The following is a 23435-nucleotide window of genomic DNA, read 5'->3' on the forward strand; positions in this document are numbered from 1 at the left end:
TTAAATTAGCATTTATTCTTTTGTCCCTAGGCTAATAGCTGGGTGTTGTTGTTTTTTAAAGCACCTATTTGAGGTGCTAAGAGGTCCTCATTAGATCAATTAAACAACCACAGCATTAAGTTTCAGAAATGAAGTGTCAGAAGAGATACCTTTTGATCTGTAGATCACTACTGGAGCAACAATAAATTACAAATAATGTGATTATGTTTCCTGCCTTAGCATACTGGGTTTGATAAAAACTGTTTTATTTTAGGAACAGTGTAACATTATCATTCCTGGGAGGAGCATGCTGTTTGCATGGCTAACTAAACAAAACAAAACAACTCAAATAACCATAAGAACAACAAGGACAAACCAGGGGTGATTCATTTGAAGTCAGTTCAACAAATCAGTATGCAAGTATTTTACTGGACTAGATTAAGAGGGCCACAAGGATTACTTGGGAGATTTATAATCCAATGAGGAAAGCAAGACACATATGACTACAACTAGTGGTAAAATATGAAACAATGACATTAATTACAAACATAAAAGTCTTTTAATTATTTTTAAGTTGACCAAGGTAGGCATCATTTGATGCTTGAGGTATTATTTGAACTGTACCTAAATGAAAAATCAGCATGTAAAAACATGGAAAGAGAGAGGGAGAATAATCCAGATTAAGAGAGCAGTACCGTATTTCCCTGAAAATAAGACCTAGACAAACCATCAGCTCTAATGCGTCTTTTGGAGCAAAAATTAATATAAGACCCAGTCTTATTTTAATATAAGACCGGGTATAATATAATATAATATAATGTAATATAATATAATATAATATAATATAATATAATATAATATAATACTGGGTATAAATTAATCTAATCTAATCTAATCTAATACTGGGTGTAAATTAATATAATATAATATAATATAATATAATATAATATAATATAATATAATACAATATAATATAAAATATAATATGATATAACATAATATAATACCGGGTCTTATATACTATAATATAATATAGTGTAATATAATATTATATAATACCAGGCCTATATTAATTTTTGCTCCAAAATATGCATTAGGGTTGATGGTCTGCTAGGTCTTATTTTCAGGGAAACACGGTATGGGTTAGGAGACAGAGGACAGAGTATGTGATGGGTAACTTAATGAGTATATTTAACACAACTCAAGTCTGGAAGTGGGGGTAGGAAAAATAAAAAGTTCAAGTTCAAGGGGGAATTAATAATTTTAGTTTGATGATTAATTGAGTTTGAAGTACCCATGAGAAACTCAGGATGTATATCCAAATTAGAGGTAAAGATCGAATCACATGCACAAAAGGTGATAACTGAAACTTTGGGAGCCTTTGAGGCTCCCCAAGAGAACTGAGGATTTGAAACAGCTCAGAGTGTATACATGTTATGGTTAGAGAAGAAACCTATGGAATGTCTATACATATTCAAATACAAGTTAGAGAAAATGAGAATGAGAAGAAACATTCTGGGAAGCAGCAGAACCAACAAAAGAATGTATCTCAGATATTAAGAGTAGGTAAATGTTTCATGAAAGAAGAGAGTGCCCAGTATTGTCAAATGATGCCCACGAGTAGCAGATTAGGTATTAGAAAGTCATTTGCACTCTCTGAGTGAGCAGTTTCAATGAAGTGTTGGGGGAGAAAATCTAGATTGCAGATGGGGTGGGGTAATTAACTGGTCAATGCAGAAAATGGTCAAAATGAGTGGAGAAGTTATGGGAAAACCAGGGTGGGGAAAGTTTTCCAGAGAGAACGGCATATTAGAAAATGCGATGGATCCATCCATGTTATCGCAAATGGCAGTATTTCATCTTTTCTTATGGCAGAGTAGTATTCCATTGTGTGTATACACCACATCTTCTTTATCCAATCATATTTCCAAGGACACTTTGGTTGTTTCCGTGTCTTGGCCACCGTACATAATGCTGCAATGAACACTGGAGTATGTATATATATATATATATATATATATATATATATATATATGCACACACACATCTTTACGGATAAATGTTTTCAAATTTTTTTGGTATATACCTAGGAGAGGGATTACTGGGTCACATGGTAATTCTATTCTTAATTTTTTCGAGGAACCTCCACAATGCCTTCCATAGCAGATGCACCAATCTGCATTCCCCCCAACAGTGTATGAGGGTTCCTTTTTTTCCATAGCCTCTCCAAAACTTATTATTTATCTTGTTGATGATAGTCATTCTAACATGTGTGAGGTGATATATTGTGGTTTTGATTTGCATTTCCCTAATAGCTAGTGAAGTTGAGCGTTTTTTCATATATCTGTTGGCCGTTTGTATATCTGTGACAACATGGATGGATCTTAAGATTATTATGCTAATTAACCATAAGTCAGACAGAAAAAGTAGAGAACCGTGTGACTTCACTCATATGTGGGATATAAAACTGAAAGCAACAAATGAACAAGAAGACAAAGAAATAAAGAAACAAAAACTCATAGACACAGACAACAGTTTTGTGGTTACCAGAGGGTAAGGGGGGGACGGTGTGGTAGAAGAGGGTAAAGCGGGTCAAACATATGGTGATGGAAGGAGAACTGACTCTGGGTGGCGAGCACACAATGTGATATATATATATATATATATACACACACACACATACACACAGAAAATGGAGAGGAAAACAAATACATCAAAAAAATTGTATCATTCTCAATTTAAAAGTAGTGTATTCTAAATTTGTTATCTCTGTGATATTCATTGAAGAGGTATACCAATCAAGCATAAGATTTCCCACCCAGGGCAATGAGTAGATCATTTTGAACCATTAAATTTCAACATCTTAAGTTGTCTGATACTACCTACTACTGATTACTAAGAAAGAAAATATGTAATGTGTGTGATTTAAGAAAATACTTTAATATTTAAAAAAGTATTTTTTTTTTACCAAGTGCATATTCATGTCAACAGAGATTTACTGAGCTTTGAAACACAATCTCATAAATCTTTCAAAGAAATGATATAGGACAAAATATCCGCAAAGAAGAAATATAAAACATTTTCTGACTTTAAAAAAAAACTCTAAAATATCTGCTCTTACTACATGGTAAGTAAGGCTATATGATTCAACAAAGCATTTTGAAAAATACATTTTTGCCACCTAAACCGTCCTCACATATATTCCTAAAACTATGAATATATTTCTCAAAGGATATAATCATGTATATACATCAGACAATATAAAACTGACATTCTACAAAATAATTGACCAGTGATCTTTATAAGTGTCAAGGTCATGACAGACAAAGACGAAGAAAAAGTCAGATTAGAGGAAACTAAGGTGATTTAAAGTTTGGATCCTGGATGTAAAGGAACCTTAGTGAGACAAAGAAACTTGACTAGGTCTATAGAGTAGTTAATAGAATTGCTTCACTGTTAATTTCCTGATTTTCAAAATTATACCCTAGTTATACAAGATGTCAACATTTGGGGAAGCTGGTTGAAAACCATAAGGGAATTTCTGTAATTTTTTCAAACTCTTTGCAAATCTGAAATTATCTAAAAGTAAATAGTTAAAAATGAAAGATTTCTAAATTAGAAAAATAAATGGGTGAAGAACCATATCTGGAGGGAATAAGAGACCAACATTTGACTATGTAGTTGTACGTATCATAGTGCTTTTTAAATTTTTAAAACAAATTTCAACCAGCTGAAAAGTGGCCAGAACCAAGTGATAAAAAGGCAACAGATCAAAAATGCCTGGGTTCTAAAGAAAGAAATTCCTTGTCTACATGTAAAATATCCCATGTGTATCTCAGTAAATAAGCTAATCAATAGAAACTCAGAATGTGATTTTTCAATCTGGTTTTCATGTGAATTTCCCAGTGTAAAAAAATATGATAAAGACCAATTTAGAAGTTGCCGAGACATTCAGTTTTGAGTGTCAAGATATTCAAAACACATTATTTACCATAAGCAATATGGTCTTTGGTTATGAAAAGTACCTCATCACCGTTGGTGGACTATTATACTGTATATAATAACTATATTTCATAGAATGTCTTATAACAAAGAGGCAAGCAAAGTCCTGTTGAAATACAGAGAAAGGAAGAATCATTTGGGTTACCTCACAGAGGCCGGGACAAATACCTGTCCACCATGTAGAAAATGAGGGAAGGTATTAGGTAGAGGCAAGGTCATTTGAAAGTGACAGAGGATTCTGATGGATAGTGATTGAGTCATAGAGGAGAAAAGCATTTAGGGGAAAAGAAAGAAAAAAAAAAACCTAAGCAAAGTCATGGGATAGAAAATGGTGGGGTTGTTTTGATTACCCAATTCAAATGAGAGGTGGAGGAGCTCTAGGGTCAGAATTTCATTGAGTAATAAGATAGGAACAAAACAGTTTTGGGCTTAAAGAGCCTTGGAGCTCCCCCCAAATTATGTGTCACAGGTAAATACTAAACCCTCTCACATTTAAGACTAATTCTATTAAATGCTGCTCCATACACTTCTCATCCTAAATTCAGCATATTTTCATAGAACCCAAAGTATGAAATATACATTTTAGTTGCCTGCTCCAAAGTAGTAGTGATAAATTCCAATGATATTCTAAGTGCCTTGTTTTGTAAGTAGCCAATTACTATTCACTGCCAGCATCTAAAAGATCGATAATTCAGATTACCCTCCAGGATCATACACCTGGCAGCAATCTGCGCACTGTGATTTTACAAAACTAGAAACTTCTTTGTTAATTGGATATGGATTTCATTCTAGCAGCAATCACTAAGGTATTTTAGCAGCATTGTCCTTCAGGAAAAACTAGTCCAGAATATGTTAATTGATCTGATGTAAAAAAAATAGTTCCTTAGCAAATAAATTTGGTAAACATTGGATTAAGGAAGGTTAAGGAGGATTCTTTGCTGCAGGAGTTATCAGAATCCTGAAAACGCTAATGAGAACTATGGTATTTAACAAGGAAGGAGACACTATCCATTGTTACACAAATCTAATGGAATCTAGTGATGCTAGTCTCCCAGAGAACACACACTTGAAAGCTGAACGAGATGCATCTCTGTTTCACCTTATTTTAAGTCTATCACACATTATTAGATGGAACGGCTTAACCAAACATCTACAAGGGAAGAAGAATGTCTCCAAAACAACTTGATTTCTGCATGACTGTAGTTAATGTAACTTCATTCTTATTTTCACTTAATGCTATCAGGAAAATTTCTCTCCTTAGCATAATTTCTCTTCCTTTAAAATTGATAGTAGTGGGGAAAAATTCATGCACTGATATGTCCTTTTCTGCCAACATCTCTAAGGGGAAAGCTATTTTTTTTTTTAATGAGAAACCTGAAATTTATTCATCTTATAACATCGTTAAATCATTTGAAATGATCACTTAAATGATGATGTTGACACTAAAATAAGAGAAACACTGTAATAGAAAACCAGGAAAGTTAGATAAATTTCAAAGAAATTAAGGTATAAGAAGTGGGAGTGCAGTTTGATAATATTTGTATACTTCACAGATCTCTAAATCCTGCTACAAGCTAGCCATCATGGTACATCCATGAAATATGACTATGTAATGTCAACACTTTGAAGTTAGTTCTTAATTTCAGGTATTTGGATCTGAAAAAGAGTGGTGATTTCTATGCAGATCATATGCATATAATGGTTCTATAGCTTGAGAAGTGAAAGCATGTGAATGTCCAACACTAGCGTTGCATCAGCAGGAAGGATGACACTCGACAAAGACCATTGTGTCAAACTTCATTTCACAACACCCATGTATAGTCATCAGATTGTTACAGAGAACTACATACTTTGTAATAGAGATTGAGGTTGGAGCTATGTATTATATATGACATTATATTTCTTTTTTTTTAAGTTTTATCATAAAGTTAAATTATGGTTCAGAAAAATTGAGTAAATAACTTTCTCTGAAAAAATACATTGACTCTGTGTAGACTGCAGTTATTTTGGGGGGAGACTGGTAAGTGAAATCACCCTATTTTTAATTCTGAAAATGGCAAAAAAGTCCCATTTCCAGTCTGATTATATAGACGCATGTGCCCCAAATGGCTGAGAATAAATACAAGACAGGCAAAAGCTGTAAAGCGAGGGCATGCTATAGGCTCTAAGAGAAAATCTCAGAAATACCCAAAATGGTGACAAGGAACATTTGGCTGGAATTTGGAGTTCTTTTTAGTCTTCTTTGTCTTCTGCTCCATGTTTAAGGATGTGCATGAACTCAATGTAATTGAAATTTCCCTTTTTGTCAATAGGTGCTTCTCTTTACAGCTCATCCACTTCTTGTGTAAACCGATCTCCCATTGTTGTCAGCAGCTCTCTCAGGTAATCTTCCTGAATGGGGCCAGTTGCTTCTTCATCAAAGCAAGCAAAAGCATTTCTGATGACATCTTCTGGATCTGTGCCATTTAACTTCTCACCAAACATCGTGAGGAACATGGTGAAATTGATGGGACCCAGAGCCTCATTCATCATGGCGTCTAAATACACATCCGTTGGATTTTTCCCCAGGGAGGCAAGCACATCTTTTTCAAGATTTGCATGCAAATCGTCCTTGTCAATGAAACCATCTCTCTTTTGATCAATTGCATTAAAGTCCTCTTTGAACTCCTGAATCTAGTCAAACATGGCGAACACATTGGATGTTGTGCTCTGGGGGCATTTCTTGGTGGTCTTGGTCTTTGCCCTGTTGCTCCACATGGTGGCAAGAATCCCAGTACTTCAGGGACCATCTTTCTGCCCTCGCTGCTGCTATCACAACCCCACTACACCCAGAGCTGCCATTATATTTCTTAATGATACATATGTTAACTAAGGCGTTTTGGCACTTTCAACAGCCATTTACATAATCTAATTATTTTTGGTTTGCAGCCACAATTAACAAAAACTAAGATTATCCTTCCTCACATATATGATCAGAATCATCACACATATGGAACACACTAAAACCCTTTGAAAGAAAGCATTATGTATATTTTAACACAACTTTTTGTTTTGGGGGTTTATAAGTATTAAAAACAGTCTTTCATAATAGTTCTATAATCAGGTCCTCCGACAGAAATAATAATTTACTTAATTGGGATAGCCCCCTCTCTCTAGAAAGTGAAATGTTTTGGGAATATCTGAGTCTTGAGGCAAATGCTGGATTTGATTATTCTTGCTCCTAATAAGAATACATCTAATGTCACCCAAATTCTCTCCATGTTGCTACTATATTTTTCCCTCATCATTTTAGTTTATCTTCCCTCTCCACTATACTAAGCAAACTCATGAGACAGAAATATTATTTGTCATAGTATTTAGAAAAAGCCTTCAGTAAATGTTTGATGCTAAGAATGGAATGGTATTTCATTTCAAAAATACTGGAGTTCATATATATATATATATATATGATAATATTATTTAGAATACAGAAATAACAGGATTGCTAAAACAAAGACAGGTCTTTCTTTTCCAAGTAATGGGTGTTTGCTTCTTGCTCCTTACTCTCTTCCTTGTCAGTTAAGTGCAAACCTTGCGTAGGCAGCCACTTCTAGGGAAGGAAACAGTCTTCTTTTCCTCTTGCCTGGAATATTCTTCTCTCAGCTACACACATGGCTAGTCCCTCAGGTCTCCCAAGTTGTTACTCAAGAGTTACTTCTCAGTGAGGCCCTCATTGGCTACCCTATCTATAATTTTTATCCTCACCTACACCCCTCTTCCTGCTTTATTTTTTTCTTTTTTATTATTTTTCAGTATTTAACACATTGTATATTTTACCTATATTTTACTTATATTGTTACCCACTTCTATCACTAAAATGCAGACTTTCCGATGTCAGGGAGTTTTGTCTCTTGCTTTCAGTTTTGCATTGCCAGTACCCAGGAGAGTACATGGCACATAATAGGTGCTCAATAAATTGAAGAAATGACTCACTACTATTATAAAAAAAATCTTCCATATACACAGGTAATTCTTCTAGTTGGTGCATTTTGTTAAATAATTATCTTCTCAAAACCATTTAATAGTTGAACAGCAATGATTAAATTATGACATAGCAGATGATGGAATATTGGGAAATCAATAAAATGTTATATGTAATATGATGAGCAAATACTCATGTAAAATGTAAGAACAAGTTAAAACACACCTTAAAAATAGTAAAAAAAATGCATATTGAATGGACATATTAACAGTCTATATCTTTGGTATGCCTCTCTGAATTTTACAGCATGGACTCATTTTTTTCCCCTAATCTTACTTCTCTATAAGCCCCAATGAGCACACTCACATTTCATTGTTTATCCAGGTTTTATAATAATTTGCTATTATTTTGTGGTTCTTGTCTCTCCAACTTGGTTGTAAGCTCTGAGAAGGCAAGATCATGTTTTGGACAGCAGTGATCCTACAGCATCTAACTCAGTAATCCATGCATGACCAACCCTTATGACATAAGTGTGAACTGATTGGTTGATTAATTCACATATGGTGTCATATTTGGAATCTGCAGGTACAGGATTTGTATATGGTATGATTCTATATACAGTATCTGCAGATGCAGAAATAAGTTTCTGCCCCCTTAAGGTTAATCAGCTATTTAGGATGACACTAAGATAACAAGCAAAAACATTAGCATAGTAAAATTAGCATTCTACATTCACATGTCATTTAGGGTATCGTGAGCAGTTCTAATTTAAAAGTTGAAAGAAAAGTCATATTTACAGAAAGGATGAACATCTATGAAACAAAATGCACTATCTTTTGAGGAATTTTCTGAAGTTTAATTTTTTTAATACATAAAATGACAAAAATTAGGAAGAAATGATATTCAACATTATTAATCTTTGCATGATACTGCAATATATTTAAGCAGGACTTCAATGTCCAAACTTTTAGTTGTTTTTTGATTATAATTAAGTCTGTAATAAATGTACTCTAGATTTCTTTGTAATAAATGTAGCTAGATTTCTTTGCAGTGGTGATATGAAAAAAATAATGTAGATATTTTCACTTAAAATAAGGCTTGAAAGGAAGATGATCATTACTACCTTGACTGTCTCAATCCATATACTCTGAGGCTTGTTCCAAATTTGGAACTCACATTTATAGATTAATATTAGACTTGTACAAGAAATTTTCATGGTACTACTAAGTTTGAACATTTCTTCATTCATAAATTTTTTCTCACAATTTTTTATTGAGAGCCTTCCATTCTTAGGTTTTCAGAAAGCCAATGAGACAGCACTTGGGATGTCTGGGGTACAGCTTAAACATGTGATTATATTAGATTCCTAAGAGCATTTTGATTTTTTACAGGGTGTAAAAATCCCTGCAGTGATTAAAATATATGAAATTCAATATATCCTTCCAACAAATGACAAGTAACCATTACCAAAGGCACACGTCTTTCTCCTACATAAAATTTTGTGAAGTTTAATCCTCAAATAGCAAGAACATGTACAGTAAGTCCTCACAACGTCATTGATAGGTTCTTGGAAACTGCATAAGTGAATCAATATATAATGGAACCAATTTCACCATAGGCTAATTGATATAAATAAAGAGTTAAATCCCTAGGCATATTTCTGGTCACAAAAACACCAAACTTCTAAATAAAGACCCCAAACACTTCTAATATCAAACATTAAAATAAATGTGAGCTATATGTACATTTAAGAAAGAAGAATGAAAACAAGTAAGAGAATTCTTTTCCAACCCGCTTATTCCAGTTCATGGTCACAGGTGGCCAGAGCCTCTCTGGGCAGCTCAGGGCACAAAGCAAAACCCACCCTGGATAGGACTCCCTCCAATTGCGCGCACACACACACACACACACACACACACACACACACACACACACACACTTACTCTGACTGGGACAATTCAGACACTTCAGTTCACCTAATGTGCACACCTTTAGATGTGTGGTGCTGGAAGAAAACCCATGCAGACATGGGGAGAAACGTGCAAAATCCACAAAGACAGTGTGGCCCTGGCTGGGAATCATTTATTTTTTCTCATCAATGTTATAATGTCATGACAGTATTCAAGGACTGTACTTCCTTGCCATAGCTCCTTGAAATAATGATATTTGATATGCTGTGTTTGAAATGTCATTACAGTGATCTTGAAATGGCTGTCTTTTCTCCCTTTCATTCCAAAACAGTCTCAACCAATTAAATTCACAATCAGAAGGAATTAAAGTTACTTTCAAAAAGCATCTCCTTAGAAAAAAGTTTTTGAAAATAATCTCAATTATAGTGCAGGGCCACAGTATTCTGACAACCCAAGTCAGAAGCTGAACTAAAATGGTAAACACACTTATCAGTAGTGAAAAGTTCATACCAAAGTATAAAAGAGAAACTTGTATTAAGGCTACTTTTAAGCATGACTAATTTGAGAAGAGTTATGACAATTTAAAATATGTAAACCATCTTGAATGTTATTCAAGCAATAAATACCAAGTATTTAGACATTAAATGATTTGAAATGCTCAGCGTTTTAACTGGTGTGTTTAAAATGTTCTCTTTTTAATTAAGGAATGTGTTTTTAAAGGCTAATAGTAGAATTAATGGAATTACATTAAGTTTTATGGCATTTTTAAAAATGTAATATCCACAGATATAATTTCATTTAATGCAAGTTTACTTTTATATCTTTAATAGATCATATTTGGGTCAACTTTCAACATTAAAAAAAATCAAGTCAAACAGCAAAAACATTAGTGTCTCTAAAAGAAAATCTGAAAACATTTATCTGCAAAGATGTGTGCACTCCTGTCTTCATTGCACCGTTATTCATGATGGCCAACTCATGGAAACAACCAAAGTGTCCTTCAATAGATAATTGAATAAAGAAAATGTGGTATACACAGATAGATAGATAGATAGATAGATAGATAGATAGATAGATAGATAGATAGATCTATATCTATATATGTCTATATATATATATATATCAATGGAATATTACTTGGCCATAAGAAAAGATAAATATGGCGAACACAATATGCAACAATATGGATGGATCTTGAGATTATCATGCTAAGCGTAATAAGTCAGAAAAAGTCGAGAACCATATTATTTCACTCATATGTGGGATATAAAACTGAAAGCAACAAATGAACAATACAAACAAAGAAAAACCCATAGATACAGCTAACAGTTTAGTGGTTACCAGAGAAAGGGGGACAAAGGGGTAGAAGAGAATAAATAGGGTCAAATATGGTGATAAATAACTGACTCTGAGTAGTGAACATGCAATGCAATATATAGATGATGTATTATAGAAGCGTACACTTGAAACCTATCTAATTTTACCACCCAATATCACTCCTATAAATTTAATTAAAAAATAACTAAATAAAAGATAATTATTAAGAAACCAAGCAAATAAAAACAGCCAGAATAATTTCACAAAAGTGGAATTCTTTGAAATGCTACTTGAAAAGTCAACAATTAAAAAATAAGAAAGGAAAGAAAGAAAAGATAAAGAAAGAAAGAAGGGGGGAAAACAAGTAAGAAAACAAAGAGGATAAAAATGTACCTCCATGTAACACTAATACGTATTATTAAAAGTGTATCCCAGCCATTAAGTATAGAACAGGTCTATGTGTAAGGTGATGTAAATGTGTAAGGTTAATGGTAAAATAGAAAGGTACTTTGTGAAAATCTCATGTATGAACAATTACTTGGAAGCTACCTGTGTCATGAAAAGAGTAGGTATTTTAGGGGAAGAAGGTGAGGTTAAATAGGAAAATGTCAAATTTTAGATTGTATGCTCATATTCTGGAGACAATAATACATCTGTTCTAGATAAATTTGTTCTAATTCTAGGTAGAACTCAATTTAGAGAAACTTGTTTTGATACCAAAAGTCCTTGTTCTTGTCCTAATCATAAAGGCAGCATTTGTAATCACACGTTTTAAAACAGATTCAATAAAAACAACTTTTAGTTCCATTCCAAATATTTGTTGGAACACAGAGAAGTTAGTTGTTGTTTTTTATTTTTTGTTTTTTTTTTTTGTATATGTTAATTCACCTATTTTAGGGGGGGATGAAAGAACTTCTTTAAAAGCAAATTACCTACTACATGACAGCTCTTCTTTTATGATAAAAAAAGGAATCCTTCACTTAAAAATTTGTACTTGTATTTTTTACTTAAAGGTTTAGCAGCTATATGTTAATACTTATTTTCCTAGACTAACCTTCAAAAATCATTTACAATTTGTTTTTACTTCAAATTGTTACCAGTTACACATTCACAATTTGTACGTTTTAAAGGAATTATTTCAGAACCATTTTATAAAGGCTATTTTAATACAGATTAATAAAAAATACCATCTGTATCTTGTATAAATATATTTCCAGTAACCAGAATTAAAACCTGTGATGAAACTCAATTCATAAAAACAAATATATTTTGGAAATATAAATTATAAACTTAAACGGCACTTGATGAGCAAAGTATGAGTACACATTACTACTATTAACTTTTCCCTAACCCAGGGTTTTAATTATATGTAGCCAAAGTCTTGGTTTGTGGGGGGTGAGGGGTTGAATAAAAGGAACTTTTCAGTTCTCCACTGCTATACTACTCAGAGGTATCATCCTCAAAACATATTACATTTTAATTTGCAATATATAAAAAGATGATTATTTCAATGTGAACGAATTGCTTACAATTAGGAGCAATGGGTATTTAGGGTAGAGGCTAGCATTTGTAAACAATAAAATTGCACATTTTCACAAGTTGAAACAACATCAAAGCCACCAGCCTTTTTGTTATGCTGGGTGCCGAAGAAGGTTCAAAAGCATACGTCAAAGAGTCCTAATGAGACCACGTGGCATTTGCTTCTTTTAATATCTCTTGTTTAAGACATGGCAGCAATCAGTCACGAAGCACCACAGTGTACTCTGTTTTAAACACTCCATTTTGTAGTAACTATTCTTCTTAAAGTAAAGGGTCTTTAGTTACTTAAATGCACATGATTTTGGATTAGAAATGTCTAACTATAAAGGAGAGTCATGTCCTCTAGACTGACACAGATTTCAGCTTAGAAACTAGAAGTTAATTGAAATGATTTAAAAGCACTTAATAGGCACCCCCACAATCAGTTTTAGGATGAAAACTTTGTTTAAAACAATCATTAATTCATCAAAAGTCTTGTCATATTACTTAGTACAAGACAGTTAGTGTTGTACTAGCTAGTGTTGTCCTTAGGTATCATCTGGGTTCTCTACAGTGTTCTCAGATGGAAAATGTTTACAGCAGTGCCTGATATGTTTTAAGCTGTTATTTTCATTGTTATTATGAGAGGTAATATCTGGTTGAGGGTATTTCAATAACGTTGAAAAGGTAAAATCAGTACTCATGTTAGATTTTCAAAAGTTTAACTAGTTCAAACCACATTTATGTGACCTTAATTATCCATACATAGAAATCACTTTACTCCCTAGTTATTTTGTAAGCAATGTGAAGATTTTTCAATTAGAACATGGAGGACTGCTTTTTTTCTCCAATTGTCAATGACATAAGCCCTCCTACGTCTTTAATCACTTCTGCTCCATGGCTCCAAAACTACGAAGAATTGGTTACAAAGCTCAGAAAAAGAGACAGTCCCTTATAAATTGCACATTAATGGATTTTTCAGTAGTAAATAGGAATCAAAAGACACCAACATAGCAAAAACTACAATTATTGTGCTTTAAGCAATTGCACTCAAAGATAGTTTTCTGCAATTAATATATCAACCACATCAACTTTTATACAAGCAAATGGTCAGTTCCATAGAAATTACCATACGACAAGGATTGGCATTGGGCATAGACTGGGGGCACAGAAACACGAAAATTAAAAAAAGTTTTCATATAGATATAGGAAAGTGTGGTTTTTGTTTGTTTTTTGGTTTGTTTCTCATAGCAGCTCCTGGCTAAATATTTCATCAATATCCTAAATGGAGAAATTAGTAGTAAACATCAGGATAGCACACTGGTTATGTAGGTTTAAATTTATTGTAGTTAAATAATTTTCATATATGTTTAAATTAACTATTTAGAATATTACAAATAATGGTCTATAATATATTTTCTTCAACTAATATTTTTTTCTGTTGTTTGTACAAAAACCCATCCCAATAATGTTTTCTGAACTGGGGTTCTGAATGTTCAGACCAAGTGAAAAATTCCTCTTACAAATGCAAATGTTATTGCTGTGTAGGTACGCCACATGTCCCACTGGATTTCTAATTCAACAGCAATTCAATAAAAGTATGTCTTATGGTTTTCATCAAATGATATCAACAAAAGCTGCTTTTATTAATAGAGTTGGGGGGATTAAAGTATGTATTTTCTAGTATACACATAGGTCAATAATTTGATCAATGTTATCACCTTTGAAATAAATAGAAACCATAAATATAAAGAGAGAAAACATATACAGAACTATTAATATCTTTGAAAAGTGTTTTGGGAAAATAAATTATTAGATAAGCTATTACCTTGTCTTTGTAGTGGGTAAACAAAACAGAAATGGAATAGAAGCCAAGAAAGCACAATAGAAAAGTAAGAGCTGAGAGAACAATGATGTTCTAGGGAAAGTATTTAAAATTAGCCGCAATCAGGAGTTGCCGGCAGAAACAGAAATGGCTGCTCTGAGCTGCATTCATAAGGAAAGAGTTTGGTCCAGAGGCACGTCTAATGCTGGAGCCTACAGGAAGGAATATCTTCTTCAGTGTGCTGTTCTAGCTCTTCCTTTCATGCATACTTTCAGGGAAGTTAAATATAACTCCTTTGTGGAAAGAATCCTGCAAATTTCCCAAGAGAATTAATGGCTCTTGTGCAATATTTGCAAGAATGTGGGTCAGATGTCTGGATTGTAATTATTTATTGCTTTTTTTCCTAAACTAGAATGTGGGCTTTCTCGGGGTTAGAACAATATTTTAGTCAACTTGGTATTTCTCAAGTCTAACAACAGTACCTGTGATACTGTGTTCGCTCAAATTTTCCCTATTGTTTGCTCAACACAGACCAATACATTTATTTAGTCTCTCCCTCAGTATGATTTTAGTATTATATTCATTATGGTGGTACTCATGGCAACTGTTTTAGACTTCATCTGAATTATGTAGAATAAACATGTTCAAGCGCCCTTAATTTTCTTGACCTTTTCCTAACACGAAGAATGCAGACTTTCCCGCTAAACTTTATTCCATTATTTCTAGGCACACTTTCCTGGTTCCATGCTACATTGCCTCTCTATACTTGGGGTTAGCATATTTATACATCACAGTCTCTATATATTGTCACTTAGCCTTTTAAACTTTTCAATTTTCAGTTCTGAAGTAATACAAAATAAGCAAAATAAAACAGTGTAGCAGAGTCATTGTTAAATCTTCAGAGAACCAGAGTAACATCAGAATAGTGCCATTCTCTTAAAAATTGGAATGATATTGAACTAAATGGACAGGCGGCTGTAATTCTGTCATTGAATCAAAAATGTTACCAAAAGTTAGCTTTTGCATAGACGGTCTAAAAATATCTGTTAATCTAACAAAATCAAAGATAAATATATACTTGTATATGTGTGTATAGTATATGCGTCTGCACACACAAACACACATGCTTTCGCATACATATTTTGTTTATTTATGTACATATACACATATGTATCACGCGTATGTATATAAAAAGTCACAAAGAATGCTAATTAGTAGGTAACTAATTTATGTTAACGAGTTTTCTTTCTTTAAAGGAAGTGGGACAACGCTGGTATAGAGGAAGTTTGGGGTTAACATGTAGCGCAGAGTGTTAGGGCCCCACTTGGAAGGGCAGGACACTAAAAGCGGGGTAAAAAGAGGGGATACAGGATAAGAACACGGAATATTTTCTCCACGAATTTAATAGCATGTAGAAATTTAAAAGCATAGTCAGAGCTTGGTTTAGCGGAAGATTTTTTGTTTTTTTAATTCCATATTCTTGAGTTAGATTGAGGGTAGGGTGGAGGGAAAGTGGTGAGAGACTGCAGAGGTCTCTGACTGTTGACGCTGGACTGCTTCCTTCTTTTGGACACTGTGGCTTTCTCAGAGGTGGTGAAGGAGGAAACCCACTAAAGAGCAGGAATGGAAAGCAGTCGAGTCCCGAAAACTCTTGGCTCCTCAGATGTGGTGCTGGCCAGTCGCCATCTGTGGGTCCTGTGGTCACAGCATCATTTTGCCAACCTTCATCTACAAGCGAGCACAGAAAGCTCCTCTGGCGAAGGCTATGACAGGATGGCGGTGAAATACAAATGGCAACATCCTGAGGTTTTGCCAATGGGTGTTAAAGAAAGAGGGGAAAGTTCTCTCTTGCTTGTTTACCAAATTTTTGTGCTTAAAATAACTAGTCTTTTCATCTTTAAAACTAATGACTTAAGGCAGTTATAAACAAAGTATCCGTTTGAAATTCAGAGTTTAGTCTGAGTGACTAGGGGACAACCTTATTTAGCATCACAAATTATGTCTAAATTTGGAAAAAGACAGGTGGTCAGCACAGGAAACTATACGACCAATCTTTTTCCTTTGGCTGACAGAGCTAGCTCTTGAAAGAGGTGAGCTGGGCGGTTATCAGAGAAAGGTTGTTCGAGGAGAATACGAAGACAGGGGCGCTGAAAGATTCTTTATAACCAAGAAAGTCTAGTCTACTCTGCTAAATTCTATTTCGATTCTTTTGTTAATTTGTGATAGATGTTCCAATAAAATAATAATTTTTAATGTGAATACAACCCTTGATGCTGAGATTATAACATATGATTACATAGTGTAAGTGGTCACTAGTAAGTTTCCATAGCCAATATTTGTTATCAGAAGAATATGAGATACCATCTAACACACTAGGTCCCCTTTGTCTCATCTATAAAATGTTTATAATGATAATGATGACTGATACTACTGGCTGTTAGGAAATTTTGATGCGAACATGCAAAGGTAAAGATATAATTCAATGCTGTATTTGGGGGGAGCATTTTATTCTGATAATAAATGAGTTATTAATGTCTTGTGTAGTGTGTACTGTTGCTGATAAAAGTCTCAAGAAGGTGAATGTGACATATTATACAGGTTCAAGCCTCTTGTCTATTTTAGGGATTTAAAAAACAAAAAAAGTTGTCAGACTTCAATTTTATTTGATGTCATATTGTCATAGAAAAGGCTTAGAATATGAACGATTTGGTTTCCCCGGACTATAGAATCGATCCAACTGACAAAGAAGTGGAGGTACTAGTCGGGATGCATTTTGAAATCAGAGGCTGGGGTTTACATGGAAGATGTTTATACTCTCGGTTATACGTGAGGCAGAACACAAAACCGATGACAGAAGAACTAAAACAAGAGTTTCGAGGAGATTCTACTTCCAGGGAAGGGCCAGAAAAGCAAATTACCATCAGAGAAGAGGCTTTGGGTTCTTTTTGGGTTGTGACCCACTCACTTGGATCACAAAAGACCAATAAGTCTCCTTTGTGAATCTGTGTACCTTACACTGTATTTGGCAGTAAAAATTATCTGTCAGACGGAAAACTCCCTTGAAACACACTGAATAGTCGAATATATTTTTCAGATCTATCCAAACATAAACCATGGTCCTGATTAAACAAAGTAGTTGCTCTTTCCCCCTTCATATTTAACCAGTAGATGAACAGCCACTTCACAACAGCTCCAAAAGGGCTCTGCTCCAGTGCCATTTTCCCCAACAGATTCTCCTGTCCACTGCCAAAACCCAAAGGAACGCAGGCCTGTCAAACATCTTGGCAGCTGTGACGCCACTGAAATAGGAGCCTGTGAGACAGCAGTAAAGTATCCCTTAGCCACTTTGGGATATCCAAATCTCAGTGGTATTTTAAGTCCAGCAGTCAATATCTGTTCCTAACTTTCCATTTTTATTACTACTGTGTTTTTTCATTCATTCATACTAAACGATGATGGACACAGATCCTGTCTTCATTTTCATTACACTCAACTTCCTTATGACAATACAAGACTGGTGAAATGACGAAAATGCCAAGGTTTACAAATACCCACCCTGTAGACTCCTTTAGCTCAATTTGAAGGACGTATCCATTTACCACCTCGAGCAGCTCTATGAGACAGCCTGGGCAAAGGGAAAGGTACAAGCTTCTAGAGGTTTCAAGATATGCCCAAGGTCATACAGCCTTGGATGAAAACACTAGCCAGACCAGACCTGGGGGGTGAAGCACTACTGCCTAGTTTCTTTCCCACTACACCAGAGGTTTTCAAATGTGCATTTCATTTATCTTGAATGGAACACATTGCTTAAATTACCTATTACTAGAAATCCTGATATAAAAACAAATAAAAGCTAAAGTTATCCATTAGAATCACGCCCAGATTCTGCGAACTGTGCCTGTCCTTACACCTTCTGCAGTCACCATGTCATTCAGTGGCAGAATCCTCAAGCCACTGGGGGCAATGCTCAGCATGATTTCTCATATAAAGGTCAGAAATGGTGAGGGACCTAAAACACTCAGAAAACTTAAAATCTGTGTTTGGTTCTTGCTATGGGCTGAATGTTTGCCCCCCTAGCCCTTCCCAGTTGATATGCTGAAGCTCTAATGGCCAATGTAATGGCATTTGGAGGAGGGGCCGTTATGGGGTAATTGGGTTTAGATGAAATCATGAAGTTGGAGACCCTGAGGATGTGATGAAAAGAAAAAGAGATCAGAGTCCATACTCCGTCTGCAACATGAGCATACAAGGGAAAGGCAACCATCTGCAAGCCAGTAAGAGGGCCGCACCAGACACTGAATCTGCCAGCACCTTGATCTTGGACTTCCCAGCCTCCAGAACGTGAGAAATTAATGCCTATTATTTAAGCCACCCCGTCTTTGGTATTTTGTCATAGCAGACTGAACTGACTAAGGCACTTGCATGTATTTGCGCTTAGTTACATATGGGAATGAAGAAAGGGAAGATTACACTAAGCGGAAGAAAGACATTCATTTCATGTTACTAAAACTTGCATACTCATTTTTTTTCTCCAAAGCCAGTTTTATTAAAATTTTTAAATCTTTTCAAAAATTTTAAATCTTTTCAAAATTTTAAATCTTTGCAGACTGATCATTACATGTCTACAACTACTGTATTAATGTTGCAAAGAACTCAAAAGTCCCCGTGTTAATTTTGAAATCATAACTGTATATCTTTGAGAAGAAAACAAAATGAAGCACCAAATGATTAATTGATACAACACAGTAAACCAGGAAAACAAAAGTTGTTTTTTTCAAATCTTTAATTAAAATGCTAGTTGAAAGGGAAGATTTCAAATAATTTGTGGTACTCATTTGTTTAAAACTTAAGAGATTTTTGGTGTCTCGAATTGGACACTGGTACAGGACAAATGGACATCTGTTGTCAATAAATACCTTTACACATAATAAATATATCTCAAGTCCCTTTGCTCTTGTAATAGAGCTTCTTATGTGTCATTTTTTTCTCTCTTAAATGAAATCGAAGAATATTCTATTTTGAGTCTTTTGTTACTTTACATTCCACAGTATTCCAATAATTGTTTTTTTAAATTGAACTGCTGGTTTTGTAATATTTATTTCCATAGTGTGGGTGACGTCTAACAACCTTCCATAGCCAACATTTATCAGAAAGCCTTTTTATCATCCCCCACAAACATTTTAAGAAGGCATAGGTACTTTAGTTTGACATACCTGCCGCAATCAATGTTAGTATCCCTATATTTCCACTATGAGTAAGACAGTTCATTAGGTTTTTCATAGAAAGAATACCTAGTATACAATCAAATTCAAAATAACCCAGTGAAGCAGTTTTGAAACTGTTGTTATACCTCTTATCGAGAAATTTTATATGGAAAAGGAACCATTTAAAAATATTATTTGAATAGTGGCTTAAATTTAGGGAGTTCAGGGTCAGAATATTATCTTCTGACTGTATGTTACAGGTCTTAACTCTGAATAATTATCTGTGATCTTGATGACATCACCTCCTCCTTGGATCTGAATTCACACAGAATGAAAAGATTGGACCAGTCTTCCTCTGTTACTCTCATCAGGGAGGGCCATAATTGGGGCATGATCCTTAGCTTGGGCTTCAAAGAACCAGAGCAATTTTGACACATCAAGGATAATTTTTCTTATGATGTTCATCATGTTGATTCCCAGTTGATCTCCACTTTTCAAAGAATACCTCTTGTTAAAAGATAATTACGTTGAAATGGGATCAAATATGAGGTGATGGAAGGAGAACTGACTCCGGGTACTGAATGCACAATGTGATATATTACAGAATGGCACGCTTGAAACCTGTATAACTTTACTAACCATTGTCACACAATAAACTTTAATTAAAAAAAGAAGATAATTCCAAATCACATTGCCAAGCAAAATAGTACACTGTAATTCGTTCCACCTTTTCAATGTTTCTATCACTACTAGCTTGAAGGAAACTTCTGCGATAAACTCACCTACTCACTCGCTATACCCTGAACACACATCATCCTTATGGCATCATTGACCATCCTTTCATTTCAGGACCTGTTACTGGAATGTACTTCTCCCCTCTTCCAAATTTCACCTGGCCTTCAAGTGATACCTCAGATATTTCTTCCCCTGTAAAGCTTTCTTCAATACATATACCACTCTTCTATTTCCCATATTTTGATGGCTTCTGTTGCCTTTGGGATACAATTCCATCTCTACAAGTTTCTTTGTAATATGGCTCCTGCCTCTAACCTCATTAATGAATGCATTTTTAACAGATAACTAATAATTATTTATAGTATTACCAGGGAGTGGGCCAAGATGATGAATCAAACGGGCAAGGTCTCTGTCATCATGGAACTTGCATTCTAGTAGGAAAGAGATAATAAGCAAGGAAACAAATATATTGAGACGCTAATTTCAGACAGTGATGTAAAGAAAATAAAGCAAAAATACACAATAGAGTCGAGGTAGGGGCATGGATCAAGAAACATGTTTTTGAGAAAAAGGATGTTTCAACAGAGACTGAACAATAAGAAGATGTTAGCCAACTGAGAATCCAAGGGGAAAGCATTGCAAGGAGGAACAACAAGTGTCAAAAGCAAGAACGAGCTACATAAGACATATGGTTGCAGATGAATTCAGAGAAATAGACAGAGCCAGGTCAAGAAGTGTCTCATTGCCTAGGCCATGTGGAATTTGGATTTTTCTTAGTGTATTAGCAATGATTTTAAGCAGAGGAAATCATGCTCTCATGTATTTTTTAAATAATTACTTTGGCTACTGTGAGAAGAACGGATTTTATAGTTATAAAAATAGAAGTTGGGAAAGGAAGTCATTGCAATAGTAACTTCATCCCTAGTCACTCCTACATATCATAGCTTTTCTCTGGATATAACTTGCAGAAAAATATTTCCACTAAGAAAGAGGAGCTGGAAATGAAATTCTGTTTCATGTGTAAGGAAGATATTTTGAGCAGTGTTGTTCTGTGATGTGGGAGTCAAGTAAGATATATGTTATAAAAATGTAGCAGTGTCAGCTGTGTTACATGAATAATTCATTAATTCATTTCATTCATCCACAAGATATTGGTTGAAAGTTAATATGTATCAGGCACAGTGCTAATTTCTGGGATTAGAGAGGTGGCAAAAATAATATTGAAATAATACTAACAGTAGCTGAAATATATAGGGCATTTACTACGTGTTAAGCTTTTCACACACTCATTGCATATATCGACTCATTTTTGCTCATAGCAGTTCTATGAACTATATATTATAATTTGCCATTTTATAAAGGAGACAAATAGAACAGAGGTTAGAAACTTCCCCATAGTCATTCAGCTAGTACATGGAACCTAGGGAGTCGACACTCTTACCTAGTACATAATGCCTCTTTGGAAAATAAAACACACATAGTCGGCATTTTCATGGAACCTACTATCTGGTCATTAAGAGCAATATTAAGCAATATTATAAAGAAATATGGTAATAGCCAATGGTCATGGATTTTGACAGAGTAAATTGATAACCTGAAATATTGACATTCACTTAATAATTTTAGTGAGTTAAGAAAGGAAAAAGACATGAGGACATAAGAGCAATAGATTTGGCCGTTTGAGAAATTGAAGGAAGAGCATCATAAAATAGGAGCAAGAATTGGAAATAAAACCTCTTTAAGAATAGAACACTCTAAATAAATTTAGAGGTAGACGAAAAGTGCCAGATGGAAAGTAAAAAATAAAGAGCTTAAAAACAGGAAGTAATAATATATACAGAAGCCTGTCCATCCAGGTAGGGCTGTTCTAACTTCTGGTAAAGGAATTATATTTAGAACAAGAAAGAAAATTTTGTCAACCAGGATTTGAAGCAAAGTGGAAGGAAGGGGGTGGGGTGAGGGGTGACCAGAAATAAAATGAGGTAAAAATTAAGAATAGAATAAGTATTTCACATTATACAGACATATGAATAGAAATATTGTATGGGACATGGAACCACATATAACACAACACAGATTATTAAATGGTTTAAAACTCCACATAGGTATGTCATTTATTCTTTGCTGAAACAATACTGGGAGATAGTATCAGAACAATGTTGTTTATAATTTGTCACGTTACATAGAAATATTCATACTTATGTTAAGTATTTTGGATATTAATTATAGACCACAACATGACATATGTTCAACTATTCTCATTTTGTTTTCAGATTGTCTTTATAAAATACCACAAGTAAATAACCCCTACAGCCATGGCCAAATGGAGTCAATCAAGTTGAGATGCTTAATAATTTCAATCAACATCAGACCCAAGTAACATAAATTCACAGTGGTATCTTAGAAGAGATTATTCTAGTTTGGAAGCACACTTGCTCATCACCTAGGATTTGGGTAACTTGATATAGTCCCATGTGGCTAATATATAGCCACGTGTATAGAACACCTACATCTGAATATACATACGCAAAGCTGACTGTGAGGTTATGAATGAATGAACAAATATGGAAGTAATCAAAGAAGAGATGGAGAGAGAGAGAGTGAGAATGTTACCAGAATTCCTCCATAAACCACGGTAATTGGTGAGATGTGCACCAATGTGTCTGAGCACTTATTACTCCGTGGGGGTTGAGTGTCACACACCATCATCAAGCACAGGTGTTGGCGTGACTTGCAGCTCATTCATCACTGGGCTGCAGCAGTGTTAACATATGCTGCTTTAGTGTTAATCGGGTGTGTTTTTATAATCAACGGTGATCTGCTCTTTATCATGCCAAAGAGATAAATGTTAGCTGAGGGAAAACAAACCTGAAGCATAATATTATGTATTCACCCAAGTTCATGTTTTATTGCCCCCGTCCCCCGGGCAAATTCCCATGCCTGAGACCTAAAGAATCTCAAAGATTTCAAATTCAAGATCTTGG

The 23435-nt window shown here is 34.5% G+C and overlaps 1 long non-coding RNA gene and 1 pseudogene across 9 annotated transcripts in view; both read right to left on the reverse strand.

The window, feature by feature from the left end:
- The window catches only part of LOC109447544 (uncharacterized), a 659535-nt gene that overhangs the window by 315260 nt on the left and 320840 nt on the right, over positions 1 to 23435 (reverse strand). The window lies entirely within an intron of this gene.
- LOC109447498 (myosin regulatory light polypeptide 9) lies at positions 6203 to 6738 on the reverse strand (annotated as a pseudogene).

Source organism: Rhinolophus sinicus, linkage group LG01, assembly GCF_036562045.2.
Source record: "Rhinolophus sinicus isolate RSC01 linkage group LG01, ASM3656204v1, whole genome shotgun sequence".
NCBI lineage: Eukaryota > Metazoa > Chordata > Mammalia > Chiroptera > Rhinolophidae > Rhinolophus > Rhinolophus sinicus.